Source organism: Notechis scutatus, chromosome 1 (assembly GCF_049901735.1).
Source record: "Notechis scutatus isolate UNSWTSFEM ecotype Mainland chromosome 1, rNotScu1.2, whole genome shotgun sequence".
Taxonomy (NCBI): Eukaryota; Metazoa; Chordata; class Lepidosauria; order Squamata; family Elapidae; genus Notechis; species Notechis scutatus.
Genome location: NC_142009.1, coordinates 45,725,685 through 45,742,664, shown reverse-complemented (window position 1 = coordinate 45,742,664; position 16,980 = coordinate 45,725,685). Strand labels below are relative to the sequence as shown.

Below are 16,980 nucleotides of genomic sequence, written 5' to 3'. Positions count from 1 at the left end.
AGCTTCTAACAGGCTACTGTTCAAGTAGAAAGCATCCAGCAGTGTGCAGCAGCAGCCAAAAAAGCTAATGCAATCCGAAGTTGTATTAACAAAGGGATATCAAGGGAGATACTGATACCACTCTTTAAAGCCTTGGTAAGACCACACCTAGAGTACTGCATCCAGTTTTGGTCACCCCATTATAAAAAAAATGTTGAGACTCTAGAAAAAGTACAGAGAAGAGCAACCAGGATGATTAGGGGACTGGAGGCTAAAACATACAATGAACGGTTACAGGAACTGGGCTTGGCTAGTCTAGTAAAGAGAAGGACCAGGGGAGACATGATAGCGGTCTTCCAATATTTGAGGGGCTGCCACAGGGAGGAAGGGGTCAAGCTATTTTCTAAAGCGCCTGTAGGCCAGACAAGGAATAATGGATGGAAGTTGAACAAGGAAAGATTTAACCTGGAAATAAGGAGAAACTTTCTGACAGTGAGAACAATCAACCAGTAGAACAGCTTGCCCTCGGAAGTTGTGGGAGCGCCATCACTTGAGACCTTCAAGAAGAGATTGGACTGCCATTTGTCAGAAATGGTGTAGGGTCTCCCGCTTGGCCAGGGGGGTGGACTAGATGACTTATAAGGTCCCTTCCAACTCTGATTATTTGTTATCTGCCTCCTCTCCTTGGGGAGCCATGGCAATAACCATTTAGCATTGACTCTAGAAACTGATAGTCAATGCTTCACATATGGAATGTCCATTTTTTTACCCCTATGGCTAAGGACAGTAAACTAGATCTAACACTTCCTTCTATTTCTCTCCTTCACTAAGATGTTATATATCACAGTTTACCAAGACTTTACATTATGACAATGTGTGTTGAGCTAATGTATTTTAAGCAGTAGATTTTCAATCACTTTTAGAAATAAGCAGATGTTCAAAGGCACTGGTAATTTGAAGTATGTACAGCTGATTGCTAGAGAAAGGCCTGTTTTATTGTTGTATTCACTAGTTATTAGGGAGCTAGTTATAAACAAGATACGTTTATTGCCCTTATATGCACCACACTGGTTGGCCAGTGTGAACAAAAACACCAGATCCTCATTAGAAGCCATTGGATGGTTCTTAATAGCTTTTTGGAACTCAACTCATTAGCATTTTCAGAGTTTTGTATTGTCATCCAAATAACATTGTGTTTTTTTTTGTTGTTGTTGTTTTGCATGAACATTCCAGATTTCAGAATGCATTGTGTCTCAAACTCCCTTTCAAATATTTCACCTAGAGGGATCTAAGTGTCCTGTGGAGTGTGAGCCAAAAATGTGCTGCAGCTTCCCAAAAAGCCAATGCAATCCTAGGCTGTATCAACAGAGGGATAATATAAAAATCATGTGAAGTGATAGTATCACTTTATACTGCATTGGTACAACTACACTTGGAATACTGTATCCAGTTCTGGTGACCACAATATAAAAAAGGTGTTGAGACTTCAGAAAAAGTGCAGAGAATAGCAACAAAAATAATAAGGAATCTGGAGGTTAAACTTTACGATGAACAGTTGTAGGAACTAGGTATGTCTAGTCTAACAGAGAGAAGGACTAGGGGGTGACACGACAGCAGTCTTCTAATATTTTGATGGACTGTCACAGAGAAGTGGAGATCAACCTAGCCCCCAAAGCATCCAAGGGCAGGAGAAGTAACAGGATAATTAATAAAGACAGACGCAACCTGGAATTAAAGAGAAATTTCCTGACAGTGGCAACAATTAATCAGTGGAATGGCTTGCCTCCAGAAGTTGTGGTGGTCCATCACTGGAGGTTTTCAAAAAGAGATTGGACAACCATTTATCAAAAATGGTATATGAGATTGAGCAGTAGATTGGACTGGAAGACTTCCAAAGTCCCTTCCAATCCTGTTATTTTATGTTCTAATTCTAGATGCTGTTTTGTGGGTTATCTAAGCTATTTGGACCTTATTATTGATTGATTTGATTGTCTATTTAGAATACTTATGTGCTAGTCATTTTAAATAGATAGCCTAGGTAGCTATTTAAATTTAAGCTGAATAAATTTCATGAAGTTCATAGCAAGCATTTCCAAACATATGTTCATTTAGTGTAATCAAATTGATCCATACAACAAAATTACTCCTAAAATTCTTGGAAAATATTTGTTTGTTCATAAATCACATTTATTAGCCATCTAACTAGGAACAATTCTAAATGATATAAAAACAAATCCAAACATAATATAAAACAAGAAAGTAGAATAAATGGGGGCGGGGGTGAAATAACCAGAATCTTTTACGGAAAAGAAATCTCAGTGCATCAAACCATACTGACAGGTATAAGAAAGAGAGTATCATTTTTTTTTGAATTCTCACCTTTATTCAAACAACCCATGAGATTTCCAGATGTCTGTGTATTGTAGACCAGGAGGTTGTTTGAACTATTTTCTTTGCATTTGAAGATCAAACATTCAAAATGAGGTTTGCCGGCCTTGCCTTAGGGGTTTAATCTGGGAGAGCTCCTTTTAGCAAATTGCTGCTCCCTTCTATTCTATATGAGACAGCAGCTCAGAGGTGTGAAGAAGATATGTGGCTTAATAGCATTGTGAAGTGCCATGCAATGTTTCACATGGGCAAGTAAACTGGTATTTTGTCTCACTGTTAAATACTATATATTGCTATTTTGCAAATGGCTTATATATTGAATCAGAAAAAAATGCAATAATCACTAAAATGTTCTCTTTCTGAAATGCATAAAGATTTTGACAGTAGCTGTCCTAGTATATAGAGCATAATAAAATCTTCTCATCATTTCTTTCTTTAGTATACCTCTGGAGTTAAATTACTTGTCTGCTAAAGATTTCATTCAGATGTTGAAACAGAACTGACATATTCAGAAATGTGCATAACAATTGTCCAGCAAAAGCATTATTTGAAGCGGAAGCTCCTGCTATTCCATGAAGTTGCTCATGGCTTTCAATATATATTTTAATGGGATTTTAAAAAAAAACAAATTAATGTAAATTTGAAGGTTGTTTCCTGTTTGAAAATGAATTGCATCCTCTCCTTGGGATTGATTTTATCAACAAAAATAGAGGGTAGAAATTGTATAAACAAATATTTTAAGAGCTTTTTTGGAAAGACAATCTTAAATTTGATGTAGATATTTAGAAAATTCAAAAAAAAATGTGACTTATGAAAGTATGCCCACCTATCCAGAGAAAAACACAGCAACAAAGTTAAGCTGAGGTGGTAAAAATCATTCTGGGGAACTAGAGAGGGTGGTAAGATTTCTGATCAGTTGGCATTCTGTGCTAAACATGAATTGAGAGGTTATAGGCACAATCACAAAATGGCTACCATGGTGGCTTAACCAATCACAAATATATTTTTTAGAAATCTCACCCTCAGCACCTCTGGTCTCCAAGGGTAATCATACATCTGGGTTGTTCTTTCTGGATAGAGTGCCCCATTCCAAAGAAATTCAAAGAAAACACTGGGCTAGAGCTACCCAGCAGTTTATAGGGCTATCTTTAGAAGTGACATTATGTTTGATATTAATGCTTGTTTTGCAACAGATTGCCATCCTACTATCCTTTGACAATGTTTTTTATCATAATTATCCTTCTGTTTTCTTTTTTTCCTTTTTGTCATCATTTAGAAAACAATGTAAACAAATGAAGTTTTCAAATGATACTATTATTTGTAGGAAAAGTTAAAACCTCTGAATTTAACTTTGATGTGATGTGTGGTTGGGTTATGGGTTTTTGTCTTATTTGGTTGGTTTCTTTGCAAGACTGTCCTAGAACTCATCATATTTACAAAAGCGACTGCTGTAGTCAAGTACAATAGTTTGAGAACACTGTCAAGGTTGGCAGCTCTAAAATTAGACCTACTAGGTCTGTTTGGGTTGGCAAAAACTCTCCTCTGAGAGGAAGCCCATTATAGAAATTAGCAAAACCTTGTTTCTCTGCAGAGTTGTACCTGTCCTTGTCCCTTGTACCTGTAAAGAGACAGGGCAGTGTACGCTGGCAGTGTACACCTCAAAGATTTTATTTATTTTATTTATTTATTTGATTTGTCAATTGTTTACAAGATAATAATTACAAGTGTATACATAGTTGTGAATACATGAAATGGGTACATATAAGAAAAATAAAAGAATAAGAGAAACAATAGGACAGGGACGGTAGGCACGTTGGTGCGCTTATGCACGCCCCCTACAGACCTCTTAGGAAAGGGGTGAGGTCAATAGTAGACAGTCTAAGGTTAAAGTTTTGGGGTTTGGGGAAGAGACTACCGAGTCGGGTAGAGTATTCCAGACATTGACCACTCTATTGCTGAAGTCGATTTCCTGCAATCAAGTTTGGTGCGGTTTACTTTGAGTTTGTATCTATTGTGTGCTCTTGTGTTGTTATGGTTAAAGCTGAAGTATTCATTGACAGGTAGGACATTGCAATGTATGATTTTATATACCATGCTTAAGTCGGACCGAAGATGGCGTAATTCGAGGTTTTCTAGTTTTAGAATTTCGAGTCTGGTGGCGTAAGGTATTCTATAACGGTAGAAGAGTGGAGAACTCTTCTTGTGAAATACTTCTGGACTTTCTCAATTGTGTTAATATCACATACGTGATAAGGATTCCAGACTGATGAACTGTATTCGAGTATTGGTCTAGCAAATGTTTTGTATGCTCTGGTTAGTAGTGAGATATTACCAGAGAAAAAGCAACGTAGGATTAGGTTAACAACTCTTAATGCCTTTTTGGCTATGTAGTTGCAGTGAGCTCTAGCACTTAGATCATTAGAGGTGAGTATTCCCAGGTCCTTTACAGAGCTTGGGTCATCAACAAGATCTTGACTATTCAGCTTGTATTTTATTTTCTGATTTTTTTTACCAATATGTAAGACAGAGCATTTATTTGTTGAGATTTGAGTTGCCATATGTTAGACCATTCAGATACATAGTCTAGATCTTTTTGAAGGGTAGTAGTATTGTCTGTGGTATTGAACAGCTTTACATCATCAGCGAAGAGAACGCAATTGCTCTTGATATGATCACAAAGGTCGTTTATGTAGATTATGAAGAGAGTTGGTCCTAGAACACTGCCTTGGGGAACACCACTATTGACAGGTACTGGAATTGATAGGGCGCTCCCAATTTTGACCATTTGTTGTCTGTTTGACAGGAATGCTTCTATCCAGTTATTCAGTTGTCCAGAGATACCATAAGATTTTATTTTTAGGAGTAGTTTGTCGTGTACCACTGAATCGAAGGCTTTGCAGAAGTCTATGTAGATTGCGTCTATTGCTTTGCCCTGGTCGAGTTGTGTCGTCCATATGTTTTTGCAGTGTAAGAGTTGCAGATTACAGGATAGTTTTTTTCTGAAACCAAATTGTTTATTGAGAGTAGGTTGTTTGTCTCTAAATGGAGGATGATGGATTGGTTAATAATTGATTCCATGACTTTACAGGTGACGCAGCATAAGATCTGTTACAAACCCACCACTCTCGCAGCACCCTGAAGGGAAAGCACAAACATACACAGGAATAAATATATAGGAGGGGTTTTCCTAAGAAATGTAGGGTGGGGAAGCAATTGTTCTGTTTAAAAATAGCAAAACAGTAGAGGAAAGACTATGTTGTGGATGCCATACAGAATATATTGTACATCCTCAACCAGTGGAAGCATTTCTTCATAGCCAACAGTGCCCAATGGCAGTCTTAGCACAAATCTTTTATGACTGATATCTAGGGTTTCATTTAACAGAATGAACAATGGGTTCTAAATGCAGCTGAGCTGGTTTAAGTATGCTTTGTAGTTAAATGAATGAATGCATATTAGCCTCTGAAGAAATCATGAATTCAGAGTCTTAGAAAAACCCAAGTTTATCATAAGCACATACTCTACATCATTTCTTATCCATTTTTTCCAGTTGTCTGAAACACTACAATGTTTCAGGTTTTCTGCAGCTGCCCTGATATGGTCCATATATAGTCATATATTCTTAATTTTCTTTGATTCTGATAGTATTCTACACAATTATTGGGTATTACTGTTTAAACTGTTTCAACTCCTTCCCTCAAAACGATGCTATAGAGCACTGCACACCAGAACAACTAGACACAAGAACAGTTTTTCCCGAAAGCCATCACTCTGCTAAACAAATAATTCCCTCAACACTGTTCAACTATTTACAAAGTGTACACTACTATTACTGTTAATCTTCTCACCACTCCTTATCACCCATCCCCTCCCACTTGACTGTTTCCTAGTATGATTTGATTGTTGATTGTACCCTATGACTATCATTAAGTGTTGTATGTTATGATTGATTCTTAACGAATGTACCTTTTCTTTATGTATACTGAGAGTATTTACACCAAGACAAATTCCTTGTGTGTCCAATCACACTTGGCCAATGAAGTATTCTATTTCACCCCTGGCACTTAATCACAGTACAAACATGCCACAGCAATAGAATGTATCTGTTTTCAAGTATATCTCTAGTTTGTTGATTTCATAGGGCTGGAAGGAACTTCGGAAGTTTTCTAGTCCTACCTCCTGCCCAAGGCAAGTCTTATAACTTCCCAGTCAAATGGTTGTCCAGTCCACTTTGAAAACCTCCAGTGATAAAACACCCACAACTCTGGAGGCAAGCTATTCTATTGATGAATTGCTTTCACTGTTGATTCTTCCACATTGAATCTCTCTTTGATGGACTTCTAACCATAACTTCTTGTCCTACTATCTGATGGCCTAGAAAACAAGTCAATCCTCTCTTCTTTGTGACAGTTTCTCGAGTTCGGGAAGACAGCCAACTCTTCTCTTCAATAGCTCCCTCTACCATTTGTCATATGATTTAGCCTCCAGGCACTTTATCATCTTTGTTGCTCTACATACTTTCCAACATCTCAACATCTTTTTTTTTTTGTATCATGGTGATCAGAATTGGACATGGACAGAGTATTTCAAGTGTGGTGTAAAGCAGTATTATTACTTCTCTTTGCCTTCATATTATCCCTCTGGTGATGTAACCTACGACTGCACTGACTTTTTTGGCAGCTGCAGCACAAGTGCTGGTCCACTAGGACCACTAGATCCCTCTCATAGTTATTAATCTTGAGTCAGGTACCACCCATTCTATATCTATGTATTTGGTTTTTCCTGCCTAAGTGCAGCACCTTACTTTTTTCATTACTGAATTGTATTTTGTTGGATATCCCAAAGATGATTTTTTTCAAGAGGGAACTCGATTTTCTGGTTTTTCTTTGAAGATGTTTAGCTGAAGAAGCTTCTTCAATGAGAAGTGAAACATCTTCAAAGAAAAACCAGAAAGTCCAGTTGCCTCTTGAAAAAAAGCATCTTTCGGACAACCATGACATGGGTGACTGAGAATCTCCATAGACATCTTATTGGATAGTGCCCAATGCTCAAATCTGTCAATATATTTCTGGATCTTGAGCCTAACTTCTAAATTTGGCTGTCATTCCAGCTTGGTGTCATCTGCAAATTTGATAAGTTCCTTTCCTATTTGCTCATCTAGATTATTTATTAAATTGTTGAAAAATACTTAAACTAAGACCCACCTTTGAGGGACTCCACCACATACTTCCCTCCATATTGATGTAGTTATACTAAGGACTACCCACTGAGTACAACTGGTCAGCCAATTGTGAATCCATCTGGTGATGGCATTATCCATCCTGTTCCATCTTACCAAGAAATAGTTTGTGGTCTTACTTTGTCAAATGCCTTAGTGAAGTCCAAGTATAATATGTCCACAGCATTTATCTCATCCACTTTATTTTTAAAAAGGCAATAAAGTATGATGATCTGTTTTCAACAAACCTATACTGGCTTTTAGTAATGTTTGTTTCCTAGCCAATGCGTGAGACAGGTTTGTCTTTAATTGCACTGGGATTAAAGTAGTATTTCTCTTCTTATCCCAACTCTATCCAAGGGCACCTTAAATCTGTTGTAAAATCAGTTAAGTTTTGTCACTCATTAAGTTGGAAGAAAGTCAAGGGACTGGCCATACTTCTAGGAACAGAGAGATAGGACAAACTTCAAAAAAGGGCACTGCAAATTTTTGCCATGTAGTTTTCTGCCAATTCAGGGAAGGTTAGACAGTACTAATCAATAGTAGAGAAAAGCCCTCAGTAGATTACAAAGAAACCTTTAAGAATTGTTGTGTAAGTGTAGTGTTTCAAGAGAAATGTGTTCTTAAAACGTACAGTTTACAAAACAGTGTACAAAACAAAAAATGTACTGATTTCTGAGTTCTTCCAAATTTTTCATCAGGGAAGGTAAAATCAGTACCAAAAAATCCCAAGGAAAATAGAAAATATCAGTTTTCTTCTTCCTAGAAAACTTTTAGGAAACTAGCAAAGAATATAAAGAGTCTCTGAGCTTATAGCGTATGGCACATGTATAGAATTGTCTGCAGGAAATGCATTATCCAGTTTCTCTCATATAACTTACTTTGCTGCATATTAAAGTCAATTAACTTGCACTGCAATAAAATATCATCTCTACTCAGAAACTCATTACAAGCACTCCATCAATCTGACCTGTGTTTCTGCCCTTCTAAGCCTGCATCATGACGTTTCACACAAGTACATAGGGTGCAGAGTTTATCTCATAGAGGATGTTTTGTCACTTGTTCTCCCTCCATGGATGCCTATGCCCCCAGGATCACAGGCAGCAGGTCTTCCATAGTAGTTACCGGAGTACACAATTGATAGGGTTTTATTGAGTTCCTGTCCTGTTTATGGGCATCCCAAGAGCAGATAGTTGACCACTATGGGAATAGAATACTATATTAGAGTGTCCACTCTATGGCTTTTCTAATATACTTCTGCTTCCCAGAGCTCTTTTCTCACAACTGTAGTTCCTTCTATTCTTTGGATAAGATTGCAAAACAAGGACATGATTTAAAAGTTTCATTTGAAAGTCCTTGAAATAGCTGTATCATGCCAATAGCTGTGCTGCCTTTTCAACTTTGCTTTCAAAAACTGTTCTGGTGGGATTGCAGCACAGGCAACTTTTGACATTTCTTTAAAAAAATGAAAAAAAGAATATTGAAAGTCAAATTTGTCCATACAGAAGAACTGTGAGTTTTTAAGACAATAACATTCAAATTCCAGACAATATCATTAACAGTAATATATTTTGTGGTTGAATTAATGCATGTGTGTGAGTGAGTGCGCATGTGTGTATGTGTGCATGCACACACACACATACACACACAAATGATTGATAGAATGAAGATTAATCAAGTAATGTCTTCAAATACAAAATTACACAAGTATTTGCCTCCTTGCTTTGCAGTAAAAGTACACAAAGGATTAATTACTATATATAGTAATGGATTTGTCATTGATGTGAATGATCCTTAGGGATGCCACTAAATAGCTAACTTTTAAGAGAAAGAACCAGTTTGGCCAGCTCTGAATGATACCAGAATGACTACAACTACTGCCTTTGTGAAGGCAGACAGATAAATCAACTTTTTGCTTTCTGCCTAGATAAAGGGAAAGGAGGAATGAAGACTTTGAAGTAACAGTGTGGATGAGGAAGACACAGACAATAGGCCAATAATTTAAATGAGGTCTGGAAGATTTTAGGATTTCCTTAGGTTTTGCCTTCCTTAGGCTGTGAACCTCTAACTGTATTCCACAAATAAGTGCTTCAAAATAAAACAAAAAAAAAAATGTGTGATCTACATCTCTTAAATGATAACCGTCATTAGACTTTAAGGCGCCACAAGATTTTGTTGTTGCTGCTGCTGCTGCTTTTCAATAGATGATTTTTTTGTAAAAAATACAAATAGAACTAACTGCCTTTCAATGACAATCTAATGGATCCTAGAACAGGACAATGGGATTATTCAGTTTTCATCCTTGAAGTCATCCTTTGTGAGCAGGGTGGAAATTCACAAAACTACAGAATAACAAAGAAGTAAGATTTCCACTCTATTCTGTATTTGCATCTATATTAGTATTGCATCACAATTTTTAAAAAACTTGAAGTGGTTGAATAGAAAGGCAACAAGGATGATTAAGTAATTGTAATTGAATTTCTATGAAGAGCAATTGATGGAACTGGGCATGTTAAACCTTCAAAGACTAATTGGGATAGAAGACATACAATATAGTATCACTCTTCAAATATAGTATATATTAATATAGTAGCACTCTTCTTGAAGGTACATAATTTGTTTCAACTTCCACCCTCAAAATAAAGCACTGCACACCAGAACAACTAGACACAAGGACAGTTTTTTCCCAAATGCTATCACTCTGCTAGACAACTAATTCTCACAACACTGTCAAACTACGTAGTAAAACGGTATTACTATTCTTCTCATCTTCCTATTACTTATCTCTTCCCACATGACTGTAATTGTGTTCCTTGTATCTTTACAATTTATATTGTTTTATTAGTTTCCTAGTATAATTTGATGCTTATTAGTAACCTATGACTATCACTAAGTGTTGTATCATCTTGATGAATGTATTTTATTTTTTCTTATGTACACTGAGAGTATATGCACCAAAGACAAATTCCTTGTGTGTCCAATCACATTTGGCCAATATTCTATTCTATTTTCATCTCAAACTTCAGAAAGGATAAATTGTCATAATACATAGGAAAATATATTCTGGTCAAATAATAGGTAAAACAACATAACAATAAGGGCACATTAATGATTTTTTTTCCCAGAGATAGTGGGCTTTCTTTCATTGATATCATCTGTAAGAGTTGCTTTAAACTGAATTCCTGAGCTGAACAAGACCATAAACCTAATAGCATGCCTTTACCCCTTCAGGTTTTAAGTACCTGACCTTAAGTCACACATCTACAATATACGTTGAATCTGATTTCTTTTGTTCTTTTAAATCATTTTATTCAAAGCATGGCATTGTTTGAATGTTTATTTAACTATTTTCTGTTTATTTAACTATTTCATTGTTGATTTAATCTGGGGCATTAAGTAAACAGCATTACATCATGTTTTGAATGCTAGCATAAGACTTTAATATTTGCCATTATATGATAGAATGAAAGCACCATTCTTGAAATAAATACTTTAAATACGGTAAATGAAACTGGGAACAAAAGGAGAAAATAGTACTTGAAAGTAAGTAGGGGACTTTATCTTGAGGCATCAGATATTCATAAGAAATTGAGAACAAGTTCAGCTGAATTGTAACAATCTCATAAATGTATATGATGCCTATCTCCCTGTCAGTCAACCTTGAGTAGGTTACATCATAAAAGCAAAAATGTAAAACATTAAAACATCCAAACTTTAACTATTCAAATTAACAGAACGTAAATAGATCATAATCATACTATGGTCGGCCAAAATTTTCTATTTTCTAATATAGTTTTCCTGCATATTTTTATACCGAAAGTTCTTGTAAAGTACTGTCCATGATGTGAACATCTCTATACTTTTATTTTCTTCATAATTACTTGATTTGAAAGTTTAAAGAGATTTTACTACTAAAAGTTTAAAGGGATTAATTTACCTTTTTAAAAAAGAAAATATTCCATTCATACCTTGTGAGAATGACCTCAAAAGGAGGGAGGCCTGATTTCCCTAGGCCTATATTTCTCCTACCAAGCCAGGAGTTATTTCTGAAGAATTTATTTCATTTTTATCATTTTTTCCTTTTTTGACCCTCCAACGTTTCAACTTCCAGCCCTACCATTTCATGGGGTGGGGAGTACTTTTTACACTGCCTCTGTTTTCAAAAGCATTTTTATAACCTGCCCAAAATCACCTTCCTATTTGTTATGTGCTTCACTGTTAAGTGTGGCATTTTTTTATCGTGTTAATGCATGCTTCCATTGTCATGTTCCAATATAAGGGATAAATCATTTTGAGAATTAGAATCATCATGATAACATCTAATAGCAATTGTCCGATATGGCATTTTGGGGAAACTACACAAGAAGAAAAATTAACTATGCTGGCAGTTACAGTAGTATGTGGGAATGGCCTTGGGAGACAGGGGAAAGAGTTGTAGGCTACACAGTGGTCAGATAAAAAGTAGCTGGGTTTGCAGAAGGAATGAGCTGTTTCAAATGTTACAGAAAGGATCCTCACTAGTTTCTTGGGCTGTAAAGGCAAAGAAGGAAGAGATGTACTCTTCAGATGTACCTGTTACATTGTATGTCAGTCCGACAAGATAATTCAAAAAAGAAGCATACGCAAAAGTACTAGATCTACTTTACTATAAGGTTATATTAACAGAATCTTGCAGGCCTGAAAGTACATGTCTCCCCTCTCGCCTTTACAATCTAAGAAATTAGGGAAGAGGGGATGTTTGCCACCCCCATTCTTTCTGGGGTCCCAGCTGCTTCTCAACTGACCACTGTAGCCTGTGGCTTTCCCTCCTATCTCTCAAGGTCATTCCCTCATACAATGACTTGAAGAAAATAAATAACATATTAGGGCACTATCTGCTATCTTGATTTATAGTATTTCTTTTTGTTGCTATTACTGTTTTTATACTTTTTATGATACTATATTGGGCCTCAAAAGTTTGAAATATTTCAAGCTAAGATAAATGTTGGAATTAAGGTAGAAATTGAAAGTAAACCCCACTCAGTAGCAAAGGAGAAATTGAAAGTAAACCCCACTCAGTAGCATTAATGTTACCTAGTTTGGGTAATGAAATGTCTTCAAGAATACAAGGCTCCAAGAGCATCAAGGACCTTTTGATTAATGAATAAAATAATATATGATAGTATAATATATAAAACACATACTATACAAACATAATAGTAGGTTTTGGTTTAAATAAATAGTTATTAAGACTGCTGGAAGAAATAATGGCTATATTACACAACAAAAGCAGTGTACAAGTCAGTATCATTTCAGGTAGCATCTTATGCAGAGGTGGTATTCAGCAGGTTTTGGCCAGTTCTGGAGAACTGGTAGCAGAAATTTTGAGTAGTTTGGAGAACCGGTGGTAACCTTCCCCCTGGAGTGGGGAGGGAATGGAGATTTTATAGTATCCTTCCCCTGCCACACCCACCAAGCCACACCCACCAAGCCATGCCATGCCCACCAAGCCACGCCCACAGAACCAGTAGTAAAAAAATTTGAATCCCACCACTGATCTTATGCTATTAAACTTACACAATTTGATGAAGAAAGAAACAAGGAGTATGAGGAAGACTGGCACTTGATGAATAGAGCAGAAGTAAGTTTTTGTGACACACACATGCAGATTATAGACAGAAAAATAGTGTAGTATTTGTCTCACCGTAAGAAAAGGCTGGCCTTGATAGCAAATAAATAATATATTTTGGTTTTGATTCCACCAAGTTATAGCATCACTTGTAATGCAGTCCTATATGTATTTATTCAGGAGGAAGCTTTTCAATAAACTCAATTGACTTCCAAACAAGCACCTAAATTGTATACAAACATGCATGATGCTTTTTATGATGACTATGAAAGAATTTCAGCCAGGAAATACTGTATAAAAGCACATAGCTTTATTTAGTTGCTCTATGTGTGTAATAAAAAGCAGAAGATTTAAAAAGAGGGTGGGGGGGGAATCAGCCTTGCAGATTATTACATCAGCTTGTCTCTCAGTTTTATTTAAAGCACATGGCAACATTTACAGCTGTGCAATTAATCACTGTGAGTGGAAAATATGACTATAGCTTAGGTGGAGGACAAATTCATTTAAATAAAACCTATCATTTTCCTGGATATTAAGCCTTGACTGCTGATGGGCTGAAAATGGCAAGTTTGTATGAAGATGAAATGCTTCCGTTTAGAATACAATTCATTAGATCAATACGTATAGTTATTTTCTTATACCAGCCACATTCAAATAAAGATTTTAATTGACAAATTGAGGAAAAAATGAGATAACTCTATGAAATGTGGCTTCTTAAACACATGGCTTCCAGAATTAATTATCTAGATTGGAAATCTCAAATAGGAAAAGGAAAATGCGGTATCAAGTTGCTGAACACAACTTCAAGGACAACATTCCCAGCTTGACACCTTACAAATGTAAAAGCCATGCACCTTTGTTACTGTCTGAAGGACACTAGATAATGGAAAACTGTTGCAGAGAATTTTTCAGGCTGGAGAAATGAGCAGAAAGTCAGTTTTGACAATATTTTCTCAACAATGCAGAACATGCCTGTTTACAAAATCATGCTGTTGTAAATGTAATCCATCCTGAGTTGCTTTGTAGAGTGAGATGGGCCGCATATAAATTAAATAAATAAATGCTGTTGGAACAATCAAAGGTTTATCTCCTCATTTTGATGGTATCCACCTGATCATCAGCAGGTCATAGAAAGAGAGCCTCAACACAGAGAGGGGGGGGGGGAGGAAGAGATTCCTTGTGTTTTGAGCAAGGTCCCACTGGCTTTGTCATGTCTGCCTATCTATTGAAATTTTGTAAGAGAACAAGTATTAAAGAGAGACAGAAGGGCAAACACAGTGGTTGAATTCAAAAATGTTTACTACGGGTTCTGTGGGCATGGCATGGGAAGGATACTGTAAAATCTCATTCCCACCCCACTCCAGGGGAAGGATACTGCAAAACCCCGTTCCCTCCCCACCCAACTAACCTGCTTTCCAGCTCCGTTCTCCTGTGCAAGGCAACAAAAGAAGACACAGCAGATCAGCTGGGACGCAGGATGGAGAGAATAGAGGAGGCGGGGCCAGTCAGAGGAGGCATTTGCCGGTTCTCTGAACTATTCAAAATTTCCACTACCGGTTCTCTAGAACCAGTCAGAACCTGCTGAATACCACCTCTGATTTTCTCACCAGGGGCTCAATTAAGGAAGCAATACCAGTCAGAACCTGCTGAATACCACCTCTGGGCAAACAGCAAAGAAAGAAGGAAAACTAAAACCAGTTAAACATGCAAAGACAAATAATTAGTGAGTCTGCTGACTCACTACACACTGAGCTTTGGTAAAGGACTAACATTATGAGCTACCAGAATCAGTGGAACTTGTAAGTTCTGTGGCAGGATTTCAACAGTGTAAAATGAAGTTATTTTGAATTCTAATTATCATTTCCTTTTTGGAGAGGTCCATTCTGCTTTTTCTCTGCCTTAAATAATGCTGCTACTGCTTTTTAAATCCTCAACAGCCAGTAACTATTCCCTGGATCTTTCTTCTACTTTGTACTTCCGCAAATTTGAATATTATTCTAAGCCAACTAATACTTCTTTTTTACACCTGGACACATCTCAAGTCTTTCTCAAGCAATACGAGAATCTGGAGGGCACACTTAGTAGACAACATATAGGAGAGACTGGCCAGAAAAAAGGAGGTCCATCTAGTTTAGGCAAATGCATGAAGTACTCCAGCATTGGAATATGTACAATAAATGAAGGATAATTATGTTTTGCTAATTCTTTTTCATTTTTTAAAAAAAACAAACTTATGTCTTGAAGCTTTGTATGTTTCAGATGTTGCTACTGAAGGGAGCTTTCAGGACATAAATTGACCTTTTCCTTGGTCCCTGACCTTGCTGTGACTACAAGCCCTTTCTTGTTCATTTACTTCAGGAAACCTCTGTCTTCTGTGGGTGTATTTTGTACTGCTCCTAACACAAGTGGGTTAAATTTAGTATTAATAATGCTGCGGTTATGGTAATAAAACAATAAACTCAGTTATCTATTTTTAAATTAAAAGATCATATTGAGGCTCGTGGATTTCTCAACTGAATTTATAAACGTTCTTCCCACCATAATAGAGCAACAAACATAGAAGACAGTTATGGAGCATTAAATCCCATCTTTCAGATATCCTACTAAAGAAATGTCTTACATCTTTATTATTAAGTAGAGGTTCTTAGCCTGGGCTTCATGAATAGAGAGCCATGACCTAGAATGCAACACACACAAAAAATATAACTTTATTTTCACTATTTTATTTCATGCATTTAAATATATTTTTCTGAGGAAGGGTCTTAGATAGCTGCTAAAGGGAGCTTTCAAAGGACTCCATGGCAGAAAATGGTTAAGACCTGTGTTAAAATATTATCACATTTTATTTTTTTATTTTTATTGATTTAATATACAGAAAGAAACAAAAAGATACTAACAAAAAACAAAGAAATAGAAAAAAACAGACAACTTATATATCTTTAAAAGAAATCTCAATTTTTCAATTAACTCCAGTCCAGCAAATCATAGAAACATAGAAAACTGATGGCAGAAAAAGACCTAGTGGTTCATTGAGTCTGCTCTTTGAAGTTTTGTTTTGTTTTGTTTGTTTATTTGTTTTAATTATTACTATTTTTCAATTTTATTTTTTTATTTTTGTCAGATGTCAGTATGAGGTGATGCCCCGTGTTCTTGATCCTTGCTTAATATTGAAAATGCTGGCTTCTAAAATCTTATTCATACCTCTGATATATTTAAAGATTTCAGTCATGCCCCCTTCCCTCCTTTCCTTCTGTCAATATTTAATTGACAATTTAGTAATGTATAATTAAAATAAATTAAAATAATTAAAATAGTCTAAAGCATATATCAATGTGATGATAGTTCATCAGATTTAGATGCTGCTAACAAATCTGTACCAGATAATGAAATTAAGGAAGTCATTGTATCTGAATATCTGAAGCATTCCCATGGTCTACCAAACAAGTCATTTGTCATAAAAAGTAAAAAGGCAAATTTGACATGACTTGGCAAAACTACCTCCTGGAAATTATACTGTTCTTTTCTAAATGCTCTCAGACATGCTGCTTGACAACCTGTTCAGTACTTTCTCCAGTGTAGGTGTTGGATTAAATGGCCCATAGTTTTCCAGATCCTTGTTCTTCCTTTTTATGAATAGTGCATTTATATTTTGCTGTCCCCAACCTTATGCTACCTTGCTAGTTCTCCAGAAGATTTCAAAGATTACAGTCAGCCGTGCTCATATCATTACAGTATGTCAGATCCTTCACTATCTGAGGATATAGCCCTAAAGACCTGAATTTGTTTA

At 36.3% G+C, this 16,980-nt stretch overlaps 1 long non-coding RNA gene across 1 annotated transcript in view; it reads right to left on the bottom strand.

The window, feature by feature from the left end:
- LOC148132770 (uncharacterized) overlaps positions 1-11,687 on the bottom strand; it is a 35,252-nt gene extending 23,565 nt beyond the window's left edge. Inside the window, exon 1 of the long non-coding RNA XR_015746906.1 lies at positions 11,554-11,687. This is a non-coding gene — a long non-coding RNA (uncharacterized LOC148132770). The remainder of the gene's footprint in view (positions 1-11,553) is intronic.
- Positions 11,688-16,980: the final 5,293 nt, after the last annotated feature.